Here is a 25,947-nt window from a genome sequence, read left to right as displayed (position 1 = left end):
TTTGGGATGCTTTCCAACATAGTTTTAATCCTCTAGATGTAGAAGTAAGAGATTTAAGTGATTTTTTGCAAAACCTGAAAACTTAAAATAATCTAATACCCGGCCAAGCCAAAAATGGCTGATTTTCAGCTAACAATTTTTTTTTCCACAAATCAAACACGCACTATACCCCCTCATTGGGAACTCTTTTGGGATGCTTTCCAACATAGTTTGAACCCTCTAGATGTAGAAGTAGGGGAATTAAGTGATTTTTCGCAAAACCTGAAAACATCAAAAAATCTGATACCCGGCTAAGCCAAAATTGGCAGATTTTCAGCCAAAATTTTTTTTCCCACAAATCAAACATGCACTATACCCCCTCTTTGGGAACTCTTTTGGGATGCTTTCCAACATAGTTTTAACCCTCTAGATGTAGAAGTAGGGGAATTAAGTGATTTTTCGCAAAACCTGAAAACGTCAAAAAATCTAATACCCAGCCAAGCCAAAAATGGCTGATTTTCATCCAAAATTTTTTTTCCACAAATCAAACACACACTATATCCCCTCATTGGGAACTCTTTTGGGATGCTTTCCAACATAGTTTTAACCCTCTAGATGTAGAAGTAGGAGAATTAAGTGATTTTTTGCAAAACCTGAAAACGTCAAAAAATCTAATACCCGGCCAAGCCAAAAATGGCTGATTTTTAGGCAAAAAGCTTTTTTCCACAAATCAATCACGCAGTATACCCCCTCTTTGGGAACTCTTTTGGGATGCTTTCCAACATAGTTTTAACCCTCTAGATGTAGAAGTAGGAGAATTAAGTGATTTTTCGCAAAAGCTGAAAACGTCAAAAAATCTAATACCCGGCCAAGCCAAAATTGGCAGATTTTCAGCCCAAATTTTTTTTTCCACAAATCAAATATGCACTATACCCCCTCTTTGGGAACTCTTTTGGGATGCTTTCCAACATAGTATTAACCCTCTAGATGTAGAAGTAGGAGAATTAAGTGATTTTTCACAAAACCTGAAAACGTCAAAAAATCTAATACCCGGCCAAGCCAGAAATGGCTGATTTTCAGCCAAATTTTTTTTTCCACAAATCAAACACGCACTATACCCCCTCTTTGGGAACTCTTTTGGGATGCTTTCCAACATAGTTTTAACCCTCTAGATGTAGAAGTAGGAGAATTAAGTGATTTTTCGCAAAACCTGAAAACGTCAAAAAATCTAATACCCGGCCAAGCCAAAAATGGCTGATTTTCATCCAATTTTTTTTTTCCACAAATCAAACACGCACTATACCCCCTCTTTGGGAACTCTTTTGGGATGCTTTCCAACATAGTTTTAACCCTCTAGATGTAGAAGTAGGAGAATTAAGTGATTTTTCGCAAAACCTGAAAACGTAAAAAAATCTGATACCCGGCCAAGCCAAAATTGGCAGATTTTCAGCCCAAATTTTTTTTTCCACAAATCAAATATGCACTATACCCCCTCTTTGGGAACTCTTTTGGGATGCTTTCCAACATAGTATTAACCCTCTAGATGTAGAAGTAGGAGAATTAAGTGATTTTTCACAAAACCTGAAAACGTCAAAAAATCTAATACCCGGCCAAGCCAAAAATGGCTGATTTTCAGCCAAATTTTTTTTCCACAAATCAAACACGCACTATACCCCCTCTTTGGGAACTCTTTTGGGATGCTTTCCAACATAGTTTTAACCCTCTAGATGTAGAAGTAGGAGAATTAAGTGATTTTTCGCAAAACCTGAAAACGTCAAAAAATCTAATACCCGGCCAAGCCAAAAATGGCTGATTTTCATCCCAAAAATTTTTTCCAAAAATCAAACACACACTATACCCGCTCTTTGGGAACTCTTTTGGGATGCTTTCCAACATAGTTTTAACCCTCTAGATGTAGAAGTAGGAGAATTAAGTGATTTTTCGCAAAACCTGAAAACGTCAAAAAATCTAATACCCGGCCACGCCAAAAATGGCTGATTTTCAGCCAAAATTTTTTTTTCCACAAATCAAACACGCACTATACCCCCTCTTTGGGAACTCTTTTGGGATGCTTTCCAACATAGTTTTAATCCTCTAGATGTAGAAGTAAGAGAATTAAGTGATTTTTTGCAAAACCTGAAAACTTAAAAAAATCTAATACCCGGCCAAGCCAAAAATGGCTGATTTTCAGCTAAAAATTTTTTTTCCACAAATCAAACACGCACTATACCCCCTCATTGGGAACTCTTTTGGGATGCTTTCCAACATAGTTTGAACCCTCTAGATATAGAAGTAGGGGAATTAAGTGATTTTTCGCAAAACCTGAAAACATCAAAAAATCTGATACCCGGCTAAGCCAAAATTGGCAGATTTTCAGCCAAAATTTTTTTTCCCACAAATCAAACATGCACTATACCCCCTCTTTGGGAACTCTTTTGGGATGCTTTCCAACATAGTTTTAACCCTCTAGATGTAGAAGTAGGGGAATTAAGTGATTTTTCGCAAAACCTGAAAACGTCAAAAAATCTAATACCCGGCCACGCCAAAAATGGCTGATTTTCAGCCAAAATTTTTTTTTCCACAAACCAAACACGCACTATACCCCCTCTTTGGGAACTCTTTTGGGATGCTTTCCAACATAGTTTTAATCCTCTAGATGTAGAAGTAAGAGAATTAAGTGATTTTTTGCAAAACCTGAAAACTTAAAAAAATCTAATACCCGGCCAAGCCAAAAATGGCTGATTTTCAGCTAAAATTTTTTTTTCCACAAATCAAACACGCACTATACCCCCTCATTGGGAACTCTTTTGGGATGCTTTCCAACATAGTTTGAACCCTCTAGATATAGAAGTAGGGGAATTAAGTGATTTTTCGCAAAACCTGAAAACATCAAAAAATCTGATACCCGGCTAAGCCAAAATTGGCAGATTTTCAGCCAAAATTTTTTTTCCCACAAATCAAACATGCACTATACCCCCTCTTTGGGAACTCTTTTGGGATGCTTTCCAACATAGTTTTAACCCTCTAGATGTAGAAGTAGGGGAATTAAGTGATTTTTCGCAAAACCTGAAAACGTCAAAAAATCTAATACCCAGCCAAGCCAAAAATGGCTGATTTTCATCCAAAAATTTTTTTCCACAAATCAAACACGCACTATACCCCCTCTTTGGGAACTCTTTTGGGATGCTTTCCAACATAGTTTTAATCCTCTAGATGTAGAAGTAAGAGAATTAAGTGATTTTTTGCAAAACCTGAAAACTTAAAAAAATCTAATACCCGGCCAAGCCAAAAATGGCTGATTTTCAGCTAAAATTTTTTTTTCCACAAATCAAACACGCACTATACCCCCTCATTGGGAACTCTTTTGGGATGCTTTCCAACATAGTTTTAACCCTCTAGATATAGAAGTAGGGGAATTAAGTGATTTTTCGCAAAACCTGAAAACATCAAAAAATCTGATACCCGGCTAAGCCAAAATTGGCAGATTTTCAGCCAAAATTTTTTTTCCCACAAATCAAACATGCACTATACCCCCTCTTTGGGAACTCTTTTGGGATGCTTTCCAACATAGTTTTAACCCTCTAGATGTAGAAGTAGGGGAATTAAGTGATTTTTCGCAAAACCTGAAAACGTCAAAAAATCTAATACCCAGCCAAGCCAAAAATGGCTGATTTTCATCCAAAAATTTTTTCTCCACAAATCAAACACGCACTATACCCCCTCTTTGGGAACTCTTTTGGGATGCTTTCCAACATAGTTTTAACCCTCTAGTTGTAGAAGTAGGAGAATTAAGTGATTTTTCGCAAAACCTGAAAACGTAAAAAAATCTGATACCCGGCCAAGCCAAAATTGGCAGATTTTCAGCCCAAATTTTTTTTTCCACAAATCAAATATGCACTATACCCCCTCTTTGGGAACTCTTTTGGGATGCTTTCCAACATAGTATTAACCCTCTAGATGTAGAAGTAGGAGAATTAAGTGATTTTTCACAAAACCTGAAAACGTCAAAAAATCTAATACCCGGCCAAGCCAAAAATGGCTGATTTTCAGCCAAATTTTTTTTTCCACAAATCAAACACGCACTATACCCCCTCTTTGGGAACTCTTTTGGGATGCTTTCCAACATAGTTTTAACCCTCTAGATGTAGAAGTAGGAGAATTAAGTGATTTTTCGCAAAACCTGAAAACGTCAAAAAATCTAATACCCGGCCAAGCCAAAAATGGCTGATTTTCAGCCAAATTTTTTTTTCCACAAATCAAACACGCACTATACCCCCTCTTTGGGAACTCTTTTGGGATGCTTTCCAACATAGTTTTAACCCTCTAGATGTAGAAGTAGGAGAATTAAGTGATTTTTCGCAAAACCTGAAAACGTCAAAAAATCTAATACCCGGCCAAGCCAAAAATGGCTGATTTTCATCCAAAAAATTTTTCTCCACAAATCAAACACGCACTATACCCCCTCTTTGGGAACTCTTTTGGGATGCTTTCCAACATAGTTTTAACCCTCTAGATGTAGAAGTAGGAGAATTAAGTGATTTTTCGCAAAAGCTGAAAACGTAAAAAAATCTGATACCCGGCCAAGCCAAAATTGGCAGATTTTCAGCCCAAATTTTTTTTTCCACAAATCAAATATGCACTATACCCCCTCTTTGGGAACTCTTTTGGGATGCTTTCCAACATAGTATTAACCCTCTAGATGTAGAAGTAGGAGAATTAAGTGATTTTTCACAAAACCTGAAAACGTCAAAAAATCTAATACCCGGCCAAGCCAGAAATGGCTGATTTTCAGCCCAATTTTTTTTTCCACAAATCAAATACGCACTATACCCCCTCTTTGGGAACTCTTTTGGGATGCTTTCCAACATAGTTTTAACCCTCTAGATGTAGAAGTAGGAGAATTAAGCGATTTTTCGCAAAACCTGAAAACGTCAAAAAATCTAATACCCGGCCAAGCCAAAAATGGCTGATTTTCATCCAATTTTTTTTTTCCACAAATCAAACACGCACTATACCCCCTCTTTGGGAACTCTTTTGGGATGCTTTCCAACATAGTTTTAACCCTCTAGATGTAGAAGTAGGAGAATTAAGTGATTTTTCGCAAAACCTGAAAACGTCAAAAAATCTAATACCCGGCCAAGCCAAAAATGGCTGATTTTTAGCCAAAAAACTTTTTTCCACAAATCAAATACGCACTATACCCCCTCTTTGGGAACTCTTTTAGGATGCTTTCCAACATAGTTGTAACCCTCTAGATGTAGAAGTAGGAGAATTAAGTGATTTTTCGCAAAACCTGAAAACGTCAAAAAATCTAATACCCGGCCAAGCCAAAAATGGCTGATTTTCAGCCAAAGTTTTTTTCCACAAATCAAACACGCACTATATCCCCTCTTTGGGAACTCTTTTGGGATGCTTTCCAACATAGTTTTAACCCTCTAGATGTAGAAGTAGGAGAATTAAGTGATTTTTCGCAAAACCTGAAAACGTCAAAAAATCTAATACCCAGCCAAGACAAAATTGGCAGATTTTCAGCCAAAATTTTTTTTTCCACAAATCAAACACGCACTATACCCCCTCATTGGGAACTCTTTTGGGATGCTTTCCAACATAGTTTTAACCCTCTAGATGTAGAAGTAGGAGAACTAAGTGATTTTTCACAAAACCTGAAAACGTCAAAAAATCTAATACCCGGCCAAGCCAAAAATGGCTGATTTTTAGCCAAAAAACTTTTTTCACAAATCAAATACGCACTATACCCCCTCTTTGGGAACTCTTTTGGGATGCTTTCCAACATAGTTTTAACCCTCTAGATGTAGAAGTAGGAGAAGTAGGAGAATTAAGTGATTTTTCGAAAACCTGAAAATGTCAAAAAATCTAATACCCGGCCAAGCCAAAAATGGCTGATTTTCATCCAAATTTTTTTTTTCCACAAATCAAACACGCACTAAACCCCCTCATTGGGAACTCTTTTGGGATGCTTTCCAACATAGTTTTAACCCTCTAGATGTAGAAGTAGGGGAATTAAGTGATTTTTCGCAAAACCTGAAAACGTCAAAAAATCTAATACCCGGCCAAGCCAAAAATGGCTGATTTTCATCCAAAATTTTTTTTTCCACAAATCAAACACGCACTATACCCCCTCTTTGGGAACTCTTTTGGGATGCTTTCCAACATAGTTTTAACCCTCTAGATGTAGAAGTAGGAGAATTAAGTGATTTTTCGCAAAACCTGAAAACGTAAAAAAATCTGATACCCGGCCAAGCCAAAATTGGCAGATTTTCAGCCAAAATTTTTTTTTCCACTAATCAAACACGCACTATACCCCCTCTTTGGGAACTGTTTTGGGATGCTTTCCAACATAGTTTTAACCCTCTAGATGTAGAAGTAGGAGAATTAAGTGATTTTTCGCAAAACCTGAAAACGTCAAAAAATCTAATACCCGGCCAAGCAAAAAATGGCTGATTTTCATCCAAAAATTTTTTTTTCAACAAATCAAACACGCACTATACCCCCTCTTTGGGAACTCTTTTGGGATGCTTTCCAACATAGTTTTAACCCTCTAGATGTAGAAGTAGGAGAATTAAGTGATTTTTCGCAAAAAAACCTGAAAACATCAAAAAATCTAATACCTGGCCAAGCCAAAAATGGCTGATTTTTAGCCAAAAAACTTTTTTCCACAAATCAAATACGCACTATACCCCCTCTTTGGAAACTCTTTTGGGATGCTTTCCAACATAGTTTTAACCCTCTAGATGTAGAAGTAGGAGAATTAAGTGATTTTTCGCAAAACCTGAAAGCGTAAAAAAATCTAATACCCGGCCAAGCCAAAAATGACTGATTTTCAGCCCAAATTTTTTTTTCCACAAATCAAACACGCACTATACCCCCTCTTAGGGAACTCTTTTGGGAAGCTTTCCAACATAGTTTGAACCCTTTAGATGTAGAAGTAGGGGAATTAAGTGATTTTTCGCAAAACCTGAAAACATCAAAAAATCTGATACCCGGCTAAGCCAAAATTGGCAGATTTTCAGCCAAAAATTTTTTTCCCACAAATCAAACATGCACTATACCCCCTCTTTGGGAACTCTTTTGGGATGCTTTCCAACATAGTTTTAACCCTCTAGATGTAGAAGTAGGGGAATTAAGTGATTTTTCGCAAAACCTGAAAATGTCAAAAAATCTAATACCCAGCCAAGCCAAAAATGGCTGATTTTCATCCAAAAATTTTTTTCCACAAATCAAACACACACTATACCCCCTCTTTGGGAACTCTTTTGGGATGCTTTCCAACATAGTTTTAACCCTCTAGATGTAGAAGTAGGAGAATTAATTGATTTTTCGCAAAACCTGAAAACGTCAAAAAATCTAATACCCGGCCAAGCCAAAAATGGCTGATTTTCATCCAAATTTTTTTTTTCCACAAATCAAACACGCACTAAACCCCCTCATTGGGAACTCTTTTGGGATGCTTTCCAACATAGTTTTAACCCTCTAGATGTAGAAGTAGGAGAATTAAGTGATTTTTTGCAAAACCTGAAAACGTCAAAAAATCTAATACCCGGCCAAGCCAAAAATGGCTGATTTTTAGGCAAAAAGCTTTTTTCCACAAATCAATCACGCAGTATACCCCCTCTTTGGGAACTCTTTTGGGATGCTTTCCAACATAGTTTTAACCCTCTAGATGTAGAAGTAGGAGAATTAAGTGATTTTTCGCAAAACCTGAAAACGTCAAAAAATCTAATACCCGGGCAAGCCAAAATTGGCAGATTTTCAGCCAAAATTTTTTTTTCCACAAATCAAGCACGCACTATACCCCCTCATTGAGAACTCTTTTGGGATGCTTTCCAACATAGTTTTAACCCTCTAGATGTAGAAGTAGGAGAATTAAGTGATTTTTCGCAAAACCTGAAAACGTCAAAAAATCTAATACCCGGCCAAGCCAAAAATGGCTGATTTTCAGCCAAAATTTTTTTCCCCACAAATCAAACACGCACTATACCCCCTCTTTGGGAACTCTTTTGGGATGCTTTCCAACATAGTTTTAACCCTCTAGATGTAGAAGTAGGGGAATTAAGTGATTTTTCGCAAAACCTGAAAACGTCAAAAAATCTGATACCCGGGCAAGCCAAAATTGGCAGATTTTCAGCCAAAATTTTTTTTTCCACAAATCAAACACGCACTATACCCCCTCATTGGGAACTCTTTTGGGATGCTTTCCAACATAGTTTTAACCCTCTAGATGTAGAAGTAGGAGAATTAAGTGATTTTTCGCAAAACCTGAAAACGTCAAAAAATCTAATACCCGGCCAAGCCAAAAATGGCTGATTTTCAGCCAAAAATTTTTTTTCCACAAATCAAACACGCACTATACCCCCTCTTTGGGAACTCTTTTGGGATGCTTTCCAACATAGTTTTAACCCTCTAGATGTAGAAGTAGGGGAATTAAGTGATTTTTCGCAAAACCTGAAAACGTCAAAAAATCTAATACCCGGCCAAGCCAAAAATGGCTGATTTTTAGGCAAAAAGCTTTTTTCCACAAATCAATCACGCAGTATACCCCCTCTTTGGGAACTCTTTTGGGATGCTTTCCAACATAGTTTTAACCCTCTAGATGTAGAAGTAGGAGAATTAAGTGATTTTTCGCAAAAGCTGAAAACGTCAAAAAATCTAATACCCGGCCAAGCCAAAATTGGCAGATTTTCAGCCCAAATTTTTTTTTCCACAAATCAAATATGCACTATACCCCCTCTTTGGGAACTCTTTTGGGATGCTTTCCAACATAGTATTAACCCTCTAGATGTAGAAGTAGGAGAATTAAGTGATTTTTCACAAAACCTGAAAACGTCAAAAAATCTAATACCCGGCCAAGCCAGAAATGGCTGATTTTCAGCCAAATTTTTTTTTCCACAAATCAAACACGCACTATACCCCCTCTTTGGGAACTCTTTTGGGATGCTTTCCAACATAGTTTTAACCCTCTAGATGTAGAAGTAGGAGAATTAAGTGATTTTTCGCAAAACCTGAAAACGTCAAAAAATCTAATACCCGGCCAAGCCAAAAATGGCTGATTTTCATCCAATTTTTTTTTTCCACAAATCAAACACGCACTATACCCCCTCTTTGGGAACTCTTTTGGGATGCTTTCCAACATAGTTTTAACCCTCTAGATGTAGAAGTAGGAGAATTAAGTGATTTTTCGCAAAACCTGAAAACGTAAAAAAATCTGATACCCGGCCAAGCCAAAATTGGCAGATTTTCAGCCCAAATTTTTTTTTCCACAAATCAAATATGCACTATACCCCCTCTTTGGGAACTCTTTTGGGATGCTTTCCAACATAGTATTAACCCTCTAGATGTAGAAGTAGGAGAATTAAGTGATTTTTCACAAAACCTGAAAACGTCAAAAAATCTAATACCCGGCCAAGCCAAAAATGGCTGATTTTCAGCCAAATTTTTTTTCCACAAATCAAACACGCACTATACCCCCTCTTTGGGAACTCTTTTGGGATGCTTTCCAACATAGTTTTAACCCTCTAGATGTAGAAGTAGGAGAATTAAGTGATTTTTCGCAAAACCTGAAAACGTCAAAAAATCTAATACCCGGCCAAGCCAAAAATGGCTGATTTTCATCCCAAAAATTTTTTCCAAAAATCAAACACACACTATACCCGCTCTTTGGGAACTCTTTTGGGATGCTTTCCAACATAGTTTTAACCCTCTAGATGTAGAAGTAGGAGAATTAAGTGATTTTTCGCAAAACCTGAAAACGTCAAAAAATCTAATACCCGGCCACGCCAAAAATGGCTGATTTTCAGCCAAAATTTTTTTTTCCACAAATCAAACACGCACTATACCCCCTCTTTGGGAACTCTTTTGGGATGCTTTCCAACATAGTTTTAATCCTCTAGATGTAGAAGTAAGAGAATTAAGTGATTTTTTGCAAAACCTGAAAACTTAAAAAAATCTAATACCCGGCCAAGCCAAAAATGGCTGATTTTCAGCTAAAAATTTTTTTTCCACAAATCAAACACGCACTATACCCCCTCATTGGGAACTCTTTTGGGATGCTTTCCAACATAGTTTGAACCCTCTAGATATAGAAGTAGGGGAATTAAGTGATTTTTCGCAAAACCTGAAAACATCAAAAAATCTGATACCCGGCTAAGCCAAAATTGGCAGATTTTCAGCCAAAATTTTTTTTCCCACAAATCAAACATGCACTATACCCCCTCTTTGGGAACTCTTTTGGGATGCTTTCCAACATAGTTTTAACCCTCTAGATGTAGAAGTAGGGGAATTAAGTGATTTTTCGCAAAACCTGAAAACGTCAAAAAATCTAATACCCGGCCACGCCAAAAATGGCTGATTTTCAGCCAAAATATTTTTTTCCACAAATCAAACACGCACTATACCCCCTCTTTGGGAACTCTTTTGGGATGCTTTCCAACATAGTTTTAATCCTCTAGATGTAGAAGTAAGAGAATTAAGTGATTTTTTGCAAAACCTGAAAACTTAAAAAAATCTAATACCCGGCCAAGCCAAAAATGGCTGATTTTCAGCTAAAATTTTTTTTTCCACAAATCAAACACGCACTATACCCCCTCATTGGGAACTCTTTTGGGATGCTTTCCAACATAGTTTGAACCCTCTAGATATAGAAGTAGGGGAATTAAGTGATTTTTCGCAAAACCTGAAAACATCAAAAAATCTGATACCCGGCTAAGCCAAAATTGGCAGATTTTCAGCCAAAATTTTTTTTCCCACAAATCAAACATGCACTATACCCCCTCTTTGGGAACTCTTTTGGGATGCTTTCCAACATAGTTTTAACCCTCTAGATGTAGAAGTAGGGGAATTAAGTGATTTTTCGCAAAACCTGAAAACGTCAAAAAATCTAATACCCAGCCAAGCCAAAAATGGCTGATTTTCATCCAAAAATTTTTTTCCACAAATCAAACACGCACTATACCCCCTCTTTGGGAACTCTTTTGGGATGCTTTCCAACATAGTTTTAATCCTCTAGATGTAGAAGTAAGAGAATTAAGTGATTTTTTGCAAAACCTGAAAACTTAAAAAAATCTAATACCCGGCCAAGCCAAAAATGGCTGATTTTCAGCTAAAATTTTTTTTTCCACAAATCAAACACGCACTATACCCCCTCATTGGGAACTCTTTTGGGATGCTTTCCAACATAGTTTTAACCCTCTAGATATAGAAGTAGGGGAATTAAGTGATTTTTCGCAAAACCTGAAAACATAAAAAAATCTGATACCCAGCTAAGCCAAAATTGGCAGATTTTCAGCCAAAATTTTTTTTCCCACAAATCAAACATGCACTATACCCCCTCTTTGGGAACTCTTTTGGGATGCTTTCCAACATAGTTTTAACCCTCTAGATGTAGAAGTAGGGGAATTAAGTGATTTTTCGCAAAACCTGAAAACGTCAAAAAATCTAATACCCAGCCAAGCCAAAAATGGCTGATTTTCATCCAAAAATTTTTTCTCCACAAATCAAACACGCACTATACCCCCTCTTTGGGAACTCTTTTGGGATGCTTTCCAACATAGTTTTAACCCTCTAGTTGTAGAAGTAGGAGAATTAAGTGATTTTTCGCAAAACCTGAAAACGTAAAAAAATCTGATACCCGGCCAAGCCAAAATTGGCAGATTTTCAGCCCAAATTTTTTTTTCCACAAATCAAATATGCACTATACCCCCTCTTTGGGAACTCTTTTGGGATGCTTTCCAACATAGTATTAACCCTCTAGATGTAGAAGTAGGAGAATTAAGTGATTTTTCACAAAACCTGAAAACGTCAAAAAATCTAATACCCGGCCAAGCCAAAAATGGCTGATTTTCAGCCAAATTTTTTTTTCCACAAATCAAACACGCACTATACCCCCTCTTTGGGAACTCTTTTGGGATGCTTTCCAACATAGTTTTAACCCTCTAGATGTAGAAGTAGGAGAATTAAGTGATTTTTCGCAAAACCTGAAAACGTCAAAAAATCTAATACCCGGCCAAGCCAAAAATGGCTGATTTTCAGCCAAATTTTTTTTTTCCACAAATCAAACACGCACTATACCCCCTCTTTGGGAACTCTTTTGGGATGCTTTCCAACATAGTTTTAACCCTCTAGATGTAGAAGTAGGAGAATTAAGTGATTTTTCGCAAAACCTGAAAACGTCAAAAAATCTAATACCCGGCCAAGCCAAAAATGGCTGATTTTCATCCAAAAAATTTTTCTCCACAAATCAAACACGCACTATACCCCCTCTTTGGGAACTCTTTTGGGATGCTTTCCAACATAGTTTTAACCCTCTAGATGTAGAAGTAGGAGAATTAAGTGATTTTTCGCAAAAGCTGAAAACGTAAAAAAATCTGATACCCGGCCAAGCCAAAATTGGCAGATTTTCAGCCCAAATTTTTTTTTCCACAAATCAAATATGCACTATACCCCCTCTTTGGGAACTCTTTTGGGATGCTTTCCAACATAGTATTAACCCTCTAGATGTAGAAGTAGGAGAATTAAGTGATTTTTCACAAAACCTGAAAACGTCAAAAAATCTAATACCCGGCCAAGCCAGAAATGGCTGATTTTCAGCCCAATTTTTTTTTCCACAAATCAAACACGCACTATACCCCCTCTTTGGGAACTCTTTTGGGATGCTTTCCAACATAGTTTTAACCCTCTAGATGTAGAAGTAGGAGAATTAAGCGATTTTTCGCAAAACCTGAAAACGTCAAAAAATCTAATACCCGGCCAAGCCAAAAATGGCTGATTTTCATCCAATTTTTTTTTTCCACAAATCAAACACGCACTATACCCCCTCTTTGGGAACTCTTTTGGGATGCTTTCCAACATAGTTTTAACCCTCTAGATGTAGAAGTAGGAGAATTAAGTGATTTTTCGCAAAACCTGAAAACGTCAAAAAATCTAATACCCGGCCAAGCCAAAAATGGCTGATTTTTAGCCAAAAAACTTTTTTCCACAAATCAAATACGCACTATACCCCCTCTTTGGGAACTCTTTTAGGATGCTTTCCAACATAGTTGTAACCCTCTAGATGTAGAAGTAGGAGAATTAAGTGATTTTTCGCAAAACCTGAAAACGTCAAAAAATCTAATACCCGGCCAAGCCAAAAATGGCTGATTTTCAGCCAAAGTTTTTTTCCACAAATCAAACACGCACTATATCCCCTCTTTGGGAACTCTTTTGGGATGCTTTCCAACATAGTTTTAACCCTCTAGATGTAGAAGTAGGAGAATTAAGTGATTTTTCGCAAAACCTGAAAACGTCAAAAAATCTAATACCCAGCCAAGACAAAATTGGCAGATTTTCAGCCAAAATTTTTTTTTCCACAAATCAAACACGCACTATACCCCCTCATTGGGAACTCTTTTGGGATGCTTTCCAACATAGTTTTAACCCTCTAGATGTAGAAGTAGGAGAACTAAGTGATTTTTCACAAAACCTGAAAACGTCAAAAAATCTAATACCCGGCCAAGCCAAAAATGGCTGATTTTTAGCCAAAAAACTTTTTTCACAAATCAAATACGCACTATACCCCCTCTTTGGGAACTCTTTTGGGATGCTTTCCAACATAGTTTTAACCCTCTAGATGTAGAAGTAGGAGAAGTAGGAGAATTAAGTGATTTTTCGAAAACCTGAAAATGTCAAAAAATCTAATACCCGGCCAAGCCAAAAATGGCTGATTTTCATCCAAATTTTTTTTTCCACAAATCAAACACGCACTATACCCCCTCTTTGGGAACTCTTTTGGGATGCTTTCCAACATAGTTTTAACCCTCTAGATGTAGAAGTAGGAGAATTAAGTGATTTTTCGCAAAACCTGAAAACGTCAAAAAATCTAATACCCGGCCAAGCCAAAAATGGCTGATTTTTAGCCAAAAAACTTTTTTCCACAAATCAAATACGCACTATACCCCCTCTTTGGGAACTCTTTTGGGATGCTTTCCAACATAGTTTTAACCCTCTAGATGTAGAAGTAGGAGAATTAAGTGATTTTTCGCAAAACCTGAAAACGTCAAAAAATCTAATACCCGGCCAAGCCAAAAATGGCTGATTTTCAGCCAAAATTTTTTTTTCCACAAATCAAACACGCACTATACCCCCTTTTTGGGAACTCTTTTGGGATGCTTTCCAACATAGTTTTAACCCCCTAGATGTAGAAGTAGGAGAATTAAGTGATTTTTCGCAAAACCTGAAAACGTCAAAAAATCTAATACCGGCCAAGCCAAAAATGGCTGATTTTCATCCAAAATTTTTTTTTCCACAAATCAAACACGCACTATACCCCCTCTTTGGGAACTCTTTTGGGATGCTTTCCAACATAGTTTTAACTCTCTAGATGTAGAAGTAGGAGAATTAAGTGATTTTTCGCAAAACCTGAAAACGTCAAAAAATCTAATACCCGGCCAAGCCAAAAATGGCTGATTTTCATCCAAATTTTTTTTTCCACAAATCAAACACGCACTATACCCCCTCTTTGGGAACTCTTTTGGGATGCTTTCCAACATAGTTTTAACCCTCTAGATGTAGAAGTAGGAGAATTAAGTGATTTTTCGCAAAACCTGAAACGTCAAAAAATCTAATACCCGGCCAAGCCAAAAATGGCTGATTTTCATTCAAAATTTTTTTTTCCACAAATCAAACACGCACTATACCCCCTCTTTGGGAACTCTTTTGGGATGCTTTCCAACATAGTTTTAACCCTCTAGATGTAGAAGTAGGAGAATTAAGTGATTTTTCGCAAAACGTGAAAACGTCAAAAAATCTAATACCCGGCCAAGCCAAAAATGGCTGATTTTCATCCAATTTTTTTTTTCCACAAATCAAACACGCACTATACCCCCTCTTTGGGAACTCTTTTGGGATGCTTTCCAACATAGTTTTAACCCTCTAGATGTAGAAGTAGGAGAACTAAGTGATTTTTCACAAAACCTGAAAACGTCAAAAAATCTAATACCCGGCCAAGCCAAAAATGGCTGATTTTTAGCCAAAAAACTTTTTTCACAAATCAAATACGCACTATACCCCCTCTTTGGGAACTCTTTTGGGATGCTTTCCAACATAGTTTTAACCCTCTAGATGTAGAAGTAGGAGAAGTAGGAGAATTAAGTGATTTTTCGAAAACCTGAAAATGTCAAAAAATCTAATACCCGGCCAAGCCAAAAATGGCTGATTTTCATCCAAATTTTTTTTTCCACAAATCAAACACGCACTATACCCCCTCTTTGGGAACTCTTTTGGGATGCTTTCCAACATAGTTTTAACCCTCTAGATGTAGAAGTAGGAGAACTAAGTGATTTTTCACAAAACCTGAAAACGTCAAAAAATCTAATACCCGGCCAAGCCAAAAATGGCTGATTTTTAGCCAAAAAACTTTTTTCACAAATCAAATACGCACTATACCCCCTCTTTGGGAACTCTTTTGGGATGCTTTCCAACATAGTTTTAACCCTCTAGATGTAGAAGTAGGAGAAGTAGGAGAATTAAGTGATTTTTCGAAAACCTGAAAATGTCAAAAAATCTAATACCCGGCCAAGCCAAAAATGGCTGATTTTCATCCAAATTTTTTTTTCCACAAATCAAACACGCACTATACCCCCTCTTTGGGAACTCTTTTGGGATGCTTTCCAACATAGTTTTAACCCTCTAGATGTAGAAGTAGGAGAATTAAGTGATTTTTCGCAAAACCTGAAAACGTCAAAAAATCTAATACCCGGCCAAGCCAAAAATGGCTGATTTTCATCCAATTTTTTTTTTTCCACAAATCAAACACGCACTATACCCCCTCTTTGGGAACTCTTTTGGGATGCTTTCCAACATAGTTTTAACCCTCTAGATGTAGAAGTAGGAGAATTAAGTGATTTTTCGCAAAACCTGAAAACGTCAAAAAATCTAATACCCGGCCAAGCCAAAAATGGCTGATTTTCATCCCAAAATTTTTTTTCCACAAATCAAACACACACTATACCCGCTCTTTGGGAACTCTTTTGGGATGCTTTCCAACATAGTTTTAACCCTCTAGATGTAGAAGTAGGAGAATGAAGTGATTTTTCGCAAAACCTGAAAACGTCAAAAAATCTAATACCCGGCCAAGCCAAAAATGGCTGATTTTTAGCCAAAAAACTTTTTTCCACAAATCAAATACGCACTATACCCCCTCTTTGGGAACTCTTTTAGGATGCTTTCCAACATAGTTGTAACCCTCTAGATGTAGAAGTAGGAGAATTAAGTGATTTTTCGCAAAACCTGAAAACGTCAAAAAATCTAATACCCGGCCAAGCCAAAAATGGCTGATTTTCAGCCAAAGTTTTTTTCCACAAATCAAACACGCACTATATCCCCTCTTTGGGAACTCTTTTGGGATGCTTTCCAACATAGTTTTAACCCTCTAGATGTAGAAGTAGGAGAATTAAGTGATTTTTCGCAAAACCTGAAAACGTCAAAAAATCTAATACCCAGCCAAGACAAAATTGGCAGATTTTCAGCCAAAATTTTTTTTTCCACAAATCAAACACGCACTATACCCCCTCATTGGGAACTCTTTTGGGATGCTTTCCAACATAGTTTTAACCCTCTAGATGTAGAAGTAGGAGAATTAAGTGATTTTTCGCAAAACCTGAAAACATCAAAAAATCTAATACCCGGCCAAGCCAAAAATGGCTGATTTTTAGCCAAAAAACTTTTTTCACAAATCAAATACGCACTATACCCCCTCTTTGGGAACTCTTTTGGGATGCTTTCCAACATAGTTTTAACCCTCTAGATGTAGAAGTAGGAGAATTAAGTGATTTTTCGCAAAACCTGAAAACGTCAAAAAATCTAATACCCGGCCAAGCCAAAAATGGCTGATTTTCATCCAAAATTTATTTTTTCCACAAAACAAACACACACTATACCCCCTCTTTGGGAACTCTTTTGGGATGCTTTCCAACATAGTTTTAACCCTCTAGATGTAGAAGTAGGAGAACTAAGTGATTTTTCACAAAACCTGAAAACGTCAAAAAATCTAATACCCGGCCAAGCCAAAAATGGCTGATTTTTAGCCAAAAAACTTTTTTCACAAATCAAATACGCACTATACCCCCTCTTTGGGAACTCTTTTGGGATGCTTTCCAACATAGTTTTAACCCTCTAGATGTAGAAGTAGGAGAAGTAGGAGAATTAAGTGATTTTTCGAAAACCTGAAAATGTCAAAAAATCTAATACCCGGCCAAGCCAAAAATGGCTGATTTTCATCCAAATTTTTTTTTCCACAAATCAAACACGCACTATACCCCCTCTTTGGGAACTCTTTTGGGATGCTTTCCAACATAGTTTTAACCCTCTAGATGTAGAAGTAGGAGAATTAAGTGATTTTTCGCAAAACCTGAAAACGTCAAAAAATCTAATACCCGGCCAAGCCAAAAATGGCTGATTTTCATCCAAATTTTTTTTCCACAAATCAAACACACACTATACCCCCTCTTTGGGAACTCTTTTGGGATGCTTTCCAACATAGTTTTAACCCTCTAGATGTAGAAGTAGGAGAATTAAGTGATTTTTCGCAAAACCTGAAAACGTCAAAAAATCTAATACCGGCCAAGCCAAAAATGGCTGATTTTCATCCAAAATTTTTTTTTCCACAAATCAAACACGCACTATACCCCCTCTTTGGGAACTCTTTTGGGATGCTTTCCAACATAGTTTTAACTCTCTAGATGTAGAAGTAGGAGAATTAAGTGATTTTTCGCAAAACCTGAAAACGTCAAAAAATCTAATACCCGGCCAAGCCAAAAATGGCTGATTTTCATCCAAATTTTTTTTTCCACAAATCAAACACGCACTATACCCCCTCTTTGGGAACTCTTTTGGGATGCTTTCCAACATAGTTTTAACCCTCTAGATGTAGAAGTAGGAGAATTAAGTGATTTTTCGCAAAACCTGAAACGTCAAAAAATCTAATACCCGGCCAAGCCAAAAATGGCTGATTTTCATTCAAAATTTGTTTTTCCACAAATCAAACACGCACTATACCCCCTCTTTGGGAACTCTTTTGGGATGCTTTCCAACATAGTTTTAACCCTCTAGATGTAGAAGTAGGAGAATTAAGTGATTTTTCGCAAAACCTGAAAACGTCAAAAAATCTAATACCCGGCCAAGCCAAAAATGGCTGATTTTCAGCCAAAATTTTTTTTTCCACAAATCAAACACGCACTATACCCCCTTTTTGGGAACTCTTTTGGAATGCTTTCCAACATAGTTTTAACCCCCTAGATGTAGAAGTAGGAGAATTAAGTGATTTTTCGCAAAACCTGAAAACGTCAAAAAATCTAATACCGGCCAAGCCAAAAATGGCTGATTTTCATCCAAAATTTTTTTTTCCACAAATCAAACACGCACTATACCCCCTCTTTGGGAACTCTTTTGGGATGCTTTCCAACATAGTTTTAACTCTCTAGATGTAGAAGTAGGAGAATTAAGTGATTTTTCGCAAAACCTGAAAACGTCAAAAAATCTAATACCCGGCCAAGCCAAAAATGGCTGATTTTCATCCAAATTTTTTTTTCCACAAATCAAACACGCACTATACCCCCTCTTTGGGAACTCTTTTGGGATGCTTTCCAACATAGTTTTAACCCTCTAGATGTAGAAGTAGGAGAATTAAGTGATTTTTCGCAAAACCTGAAACGTCAAAAAATCTAATACCCGGCCAAGCCAAAAATGGCTGATTTTCATTCAAAATATTTTTTTCCACAAATCAAACACGCACTATACCCCCTCTTTGGGAACTCTTTTGGGATGCTTTCCAACATAGTTTTAACCCTCTAGATGTAGAAGTAGGAGAATTAAGTGATTTTTCGCAAAACCTGAAAACGTCAAAAAATCTAATACCCGGCCAAGCCAAAAATGGCTGATTTTCAGCCAAAATTTTTTTTTCCACAAATCAAACACGCACTATACCCCCTTTTTGGGAACTCTTTTGGGATGCTTTCCAACATAGTTTTAACCCCCTAGATGTAGAAGTAGGAGAATTAAGTGATTTTTCGCAAAACCTGAAAACGTAAAAAAATCTGATACCCGGCCAAGCCAAAATTGGAAGATTTTCAGCCAAAATTTTTTTTTCCACAAATCAAACACGCACTATACCCCCTCTTTGGGAACTCTTTTGGGATGCTTTCCAACATAGTTTTAACCCTCTAGATGTAGAAGTAGGAGAATTAAGTGATTTTTCGCAAAACCTGAAACGTCAAAAAATCTAATACCCGGCCAAGCCAAAAATGGCTGATTTTCATTCAAAATTTTTTTTCCACAAATCAAACACGCACTATACCCCCTCTTTGGGAACTCTTTTGGGATGCTTTCCAACATAGTTTTAACCCTCTAGATGTAGAAGTAGGAGAATTAAGTGATTTTTCGCAAAACCTGAAACGTCAAAAAATCTAATACCCGGCCAAGCCAAAAATGGCTGATTTTCATCCAAATTTTTTTTTCCACAAATCAAACACGCACTATACCCCCTCTTTGGGAACTCTTTTGGGATGCTTTCCAACATAGTTTTAACCCTCTAGATGTAGAAGTAGGAGAATTAAGTGATTTTTCGCAAAACCTGAAACTTCAAAAAATCTAATACCCGGCCAAGCCAAAAATGGCTGATTTTCATTCAAAATTTTTTTTCCACAAATCAAACACGCACTATACCCACTCTTTGGGAACTCTTTTGGGATGCTTTCCAACATAGTTTTAACCCTCTAGATGTAGAAGTAGGAGAATTAAGTGATTTTTCGCAAAACCTGAAAACGTCAAAAAATCTAATACCCGGCCAAGCCAAAAATGGCTGATTTTCAGCCAAAAATTTTTTTTCCACAAATCAAACACGCACTATACCCCCTCTTTGGGAACTCTTTTGGGATGCTTTCCAACATAGTTTTAACCCTCTAGATGTAGAAGTAGGAGAATTAAGTGATTTTTCGCAAAACCTGAAAACGTCAAAAAATCTAATACCCGGCCAAGCCAAAAATGGCTGATTTTCATCCAAATTTTTTTTTCCACAAATCAAACACGCACTATACCCCCTCTTTGGGAACTCTTTTGGGATGCTTTCCAACATAGTTTTAACCCTCTAGATGTAGAAGTAGGAGAATTGATTGAAAAAGTCAAAAATGGCTGATTTTCAGCCAAAATTTTTTTTTCCACAAATCAAACACGCACTATACCCCCTCTATGGGAACTCTTTTGGGATGCTTTCCAACATAGTTTTAACCCTCTAGATGTAGAAGTAGGAGAATTAAGTGATTTTTCGCAAAACCTGAAACGTCAAAAAATCAAAAACCCGCCAAGCCAAAAATGGCTGATTTTCATTCAAATTTTTTTTTTCCACAAATCAAACACGCACTATACCCCCTCTTTGGGAACTCTTTTGGGATGCTTTCCAACATAGTTTTAACCCTCTAGATGTAGAAGTAGGAGAATTAAGTGATTTTTCGCAAAACCTGAAAACGTCAAAAAATCTAATACCCGGCCAAGCCAAAAATGGCTGATTTTCAGCCAAAATTTTTTTTTCCACAAATCAAACACGCACTATACCCCCTTTTTGGGAACTCTTTTGGGATGCTTTGCAACATAGTTTTAACCCCCTAGATGTAGAAGTAGGAGAATTAAGTGATTTTTCGCAAAACCTGAAAACGTAAAAAAATCTGATACCCGGCCAAGCCAAAATTGGAAGATTTTCAGCCAAAATTTTTTTTTCCACTAATCAAACACGCACTATACCCCCTCTTTGGGAACTGTTTTGGGATGCTTTCCAACATAGTTTTAACCCTCTAGATGTAGAAGTAGGAGAATTAAGTGATTTTTCGCAAAACCTGAAAACGTCAAAAAATCTAATACCCGGCCAAGCCAAAAATGGCTGATTTTCATCCAAAATTTTTTTCCCACAAATCAAACACGCACTATACCCCCTCTTTGGGAACTCTTTTGGGATGCTTTCCAACATAGTTTTAACTCTCTAGATGTAGAAGTAGGAGAATTAAGTGATTTTTCGCAAAACCTGAAAACGTCAAAAAATCTAATACCCGGCCAAGCCAAAAATGGCTGATTTTCATCCAAATTTTTTTTTCCACAAATCAAACACGCACTATACCCCCTCTTTGGGAACTCTTTTGGGATGCTTTCCAACATAGTTTTAACCCTCTAGATGTAGAAGTAGGAGAATTAAGTGATTTTTCGCAAAACCTGAAACGTCAAAAAATCTAATACCCGGCCAAGCCAAAAATGGCTGATTTTCATTCAAAATTTTTTTTTCCACACATCAAACACGCACTATACCCCCTCTTTGGGAACTCTTTTGGGATGCTTTCCAACATAGTTTTAACCCTCTAGATGTAGAAGTAGGAGAATTAAGTGATTTTTCGCAAAACCTGAAAACGTCAAAAAATCTAATACCCGGCCAAGCCAAAAATGGCTGATTTTCAGCCAAAATTTTTTTTTCCACAAATCAAACACGCACTATACCCCCTTTTTGGGAACTCTTTTGGGATGCTTTCCAACATAGTTTTAACCCCCTAGATGTAGAAGTAGGAGAATTAAGTGATTTTTCGCAAAACCTGAAAACGTCAAAAAATCTAATACCGGCCAAGCCAAAAATGGCTGATTTTCATCCAAAATTTTTTTTTCCACAAATCAAACAGGCACTATACCCCCTCTTTGGGAACTCTTTTGGGATGCTTTCCAACATAGTTTTAACTCTCTAGATGTAGAAGTAGGAGAATTAAGTGATTTTTCGCAAAACCTGAAACGTCAAAAAATCTAATACCCGGCCAAGCCAAAAATGGCTGATTTTCATTCAAAATTTTTTTTTCCACAAATCAAACACGCACTATACCCCCTCTTTGGGAACTCTTTTGGGATGCTTTCCAACATAGTTTTAACCCTCTAGATGTAGAAGTAGGAGAATTAAGTGATTTTTCGCAAAACCTGAAAACGTCAAAAAATCTAATACCCGGCCAAGCCAAAAATGGCTGATTTTCAGCCAAAATTTTTTTTTCCACAAATCAAACACGCACTATACCCCCTTTTTGGGAACTCTTTTGGGATGCTTTCCAACATAGTTTTAACCCCCTAGATGTAGAAGTAGGAGAATTAAGTGATTTTTCGCAAAACCTGAAAACGTAAAAAAATCTGATACCCGGCCAAGCCAAAATTGGAAGATTTTCAGCCAAAATTTTTTTTTCCACAAATCAAACACGCACTATACCCCCTCTTTGGGAACTCTTTTGGGATGCTTTCCAACATAGTTTTAACCCTCTAGATGTAGAAGTAGGAGAATTAAGTGATTTTTCGCAAAACCTGAAACGTCAAAAAATCTAATACCCGGCCAAGCCAAAAATGGCTGATTTTCATTCAAAATTTTTTTTCCACAAATCAAACACGCGCTATACCCCCTCTTTGGGAACTCTTTTGGGATGCTTTCCAACATAGTTTTAACCCTCTAGATGTAGAAGTAGGAGAATTAAGTGATTTTTCGCAAAACCTGAAACGTCAAAAAATCTAATACCCGGCCAAGCCAAAAATGGCTGATTTTCATTCAAAATTTTTTTTTACACACATCAAACACGCACTATACCCCCTCTTTGGGAACTCTTTTGGGATGCTTTCCAACATAGTTTTAACCCTCTAGATGTAGAAGTAGGAGAATTAAGTGATTTTTCGCAAAACCTGAAAACGTCAAAAAATCTAATACCCGGCCAAGCCAAAAATGGCTGATTTTCAGCCAAAATTTTTTTTTCCACAAATCAAACACGCACTATACCCCCTTTTTGGGAACTCTTTTGGGATGCTTTCCAACATAGTTTTAACCCCCTAGATGTAGAAGTAGGAGAATTAAGTGATTTTTCGCAAAACCTGAAAACGTCAAAAAATCTAATACCGGCCAAGCCAAAAATGGCTGATTTTCATCCAAAATTTTTTTTTCCACAAATCAAACAGGCACTATACCCCCTCTTTGGGAACTCTTTTGGGATGCTTTCCAACATAGTTTTAACTCTCTAGATGTAGAAGTAGGAGAATTAAGTGATTTTTCGCAAAACCTGAAAACGTCAAAAAATCTAATACCCGGCCAAGCCAAAAATGGCTGATTTTCATCCAAATTTTTTTTTCCACAAATCAAACACGCACTATACCCCCTCTTTGGGAACTCTTTTGGGATGCTTTCCAACATAGTTTTAACCCTCTAGATGTAGAAGTAGGAGAATTAAGTGATTTTTCGCAAAACCTGAAACGTCAAAAAATCTAATACCCGGCCAAGCCAAAAATGGCTGATTTTCATTCAAAATTTTTTTTTCCACAAATCAAACACGCACTATACCCCCTCTTTGGGAACTCTTTTGGGATGCTTTCCAACATAGTTTTAACCCTCTAGATGTAGAAGTAGGAGAATTAAGTGATTTTTCGCAAAACCTGAAAACGTCAAAAAATCTAATACCCGGCCAAGCCAAAAATGGCTGATTTTCAGCCAAAATTTTTTTTTCCACAAATCAAACACGCACTATACCCCCTTTTTGGGAACTCTTTTGGGATGCTTTCCAACATAGTTTTAACCCCCTAGATGTAGAAGTAGGAGAATTAAGTGATTTTTCGCAAAACCTGAAAACGTAAAAAAATCTGATACCCGGCCAAGCCAAAATTGGAAGATTTTCAGCCAAAATTTTTTTTTCCACAAATCAAACACGCACTATACCCCCTCTTTGGGAACTCTTTTGGGATGCTTTCCAACATAGTTTTAACCCTCTAGATGTAGAAGTAGGAGAATTAAGTGATTTTTCGCAAAACCTGAAACGTCAAAAAATCTAATACCCGGCCAAGCCAAAAATGGCTGATTTTCATTCAAAATTTTTTTTCCACAAATCAAACACGCACTATACCCCCTCTTTGGGAACTCTTTTGGGATGCTTTCCAACATAGTTTTAACCCTCTAGATGTAGAAGTAGGAGAATTAAGTGATTTTTCGCAAAACCTGAAACGTCAAAAAATCTAATACCCGGCCAAGCCAAAAATGGCTGATTTTCATCCAAATTTTTTTTTCCACAAATCAAACACGCACTATACCCCCTCTTTGGGAACTCTTTTGGGATGCTTTCCAACATAGTTTTAACCCTCTAGATGTAGAAGTAGGAGAATTATGTGATTTTTCGCAAAACCTGAAACTTCAAAAAATCTAATACCCGGCCAAGCCAAAAATGGCTGATTTTCATTCAAAATTTTTTTTCCACAAATCAAACACGCACTATACCCACTCTTTGGGAACTCTTTTGGGATGCTTTCCAACATAGTTTTAACCCTCTAGATGTAGAAGTAGGAGAATTAAGTGATTTTTCGCAAAACCTGAAAACGTCAAAAAATCTAATACCCGGCCAAGCCAAAAATGGCTGATTTTCAGCCAAAAATTTTTTTTCCACAAATCAAACACGCACTATACCCCCTCTTTGGGAACTCTTTTGGGATGCTTTCCAACATAGTTTTAACCCTCTAGATGTAGAAGTAGGAGAATTAAGTGATTTTTCGCAAAACCTGAAAACGTCAAAAAATCTAATACCCGGCCAAGCCAAAAATGGCTGATTTTCATCCAAATTTTTTTTTCCACAAATCAAACACGCACTATACCCCCTCTTTGGGAACTCTTTTGGGATGCTTTCCAACATAGTTTTAACCCTCTAGATGTAGAAGTAGGAGAATTGATTGAAAAAGTCAAAAATGGCTGATTTTCAGCCAAAATTTTTTTTTTCCACAAATCAAACACGCACTATACCCCCTCTATGGGAACTCTTTTGGGATGCTTTCCAACATAGTTTTAACCCTCTAGATGTAGAAGTAGGAGAATTAAGTGATTTTTCGCAAAACCTGAAACGTCAAAAAATCAAAAACCCGCCAAGCCAAAAATGGCTGATTTTCATTCAAATTTTTTTTTTCCACAAATCAAACACGCACTATACCCCCTCTTTGGGAACTCTTTTGGGATGCTTTCCAACATAGTTTTAACCCTCTAGATGTAGAAGTAGGAGAATTAAGTGATTTTTCGCAAAACCTGAAAACGTCAAAAAATCTAATACCCGGCCAAGCCAAAAATGGCTGATTTTCAGCCAAAATTTTTTTTTCCACAAATCAAACACGCACTATACCCCCTTTTTGGGAACTCTTTTGGGATGCTTTGCAACATAGTTTTAACCCCCTAGATGTAGAAGTAGGAGAATTAAGTGATTTTTCGCAAAACCTGAAAACGTAAAAAAATCTGATACCCGGCCAAGCCAAAATTGGAAGATTTTCAGCCAAAATTTTTTTTTCCACTAATCAAACACGCACTATACCCCCTCTTTGGGAACTGTTTTGGGATGCTTTCCAACATAGTTTTAACCCTCTAGATGTAGAAGTAGGAGAATTAAGTGATTTTTCGCAAAACCTGAAAACGTCAAAAAATCTAATACCCGGCCAAGCCAAAAATGGCTGATTTTCATCCAAAATTTTTTTCCCACAAATCAAACACGCACTATACCCCCTCTTTGGGAAGTCTTTTGGGATGCTTTCCAACATAGTTTTAACCCTCTAGATGTAGAAGTAGGGGAATTAAGTGATTTTTCGCAAAACCTGAAAACGTCAAAAAATCTAATACCCGGCCAAGCCAAAAATGGCTGATTTTCATCCAACATTTTTTTTTCCACAAATCAAACACGCACTATACCCCCTCTTTGGGAACTGTTTTGGGATGGTTTCCAACATAGTTTTAACCCTCTAGATGTAGAAGTAGGAGAATTAAGTGATTTTTCGCAAAACCTGAAACGTCAAAAAATCTAATACCCGGCCAAGCCAAAAATGGCTGATTTTCATTCAAAATTTTTTTTTCCACAAATCAAACACGCACTATACCCCCTCTTTGGGAACTCTTTTGGGATGCTTTCCAACATAGTT

This window comes from Ranitomeya variabilis, chromosome 6, assembly GCF_051348905.1.
Source record: "Ranitomeya variabilis isolate aRanVar5 chromosome 6, aRanVar5.hap1, whole genome shotgun sequence".
NCBI lineage: Eukaryota > Metazoa > Chordata > Amphibia > Anura > Dendrobatidae > Ranitomeya > Ranitomeya variabilis.
Note: the sequence above shows the minus strand (reverse complement) of the source record.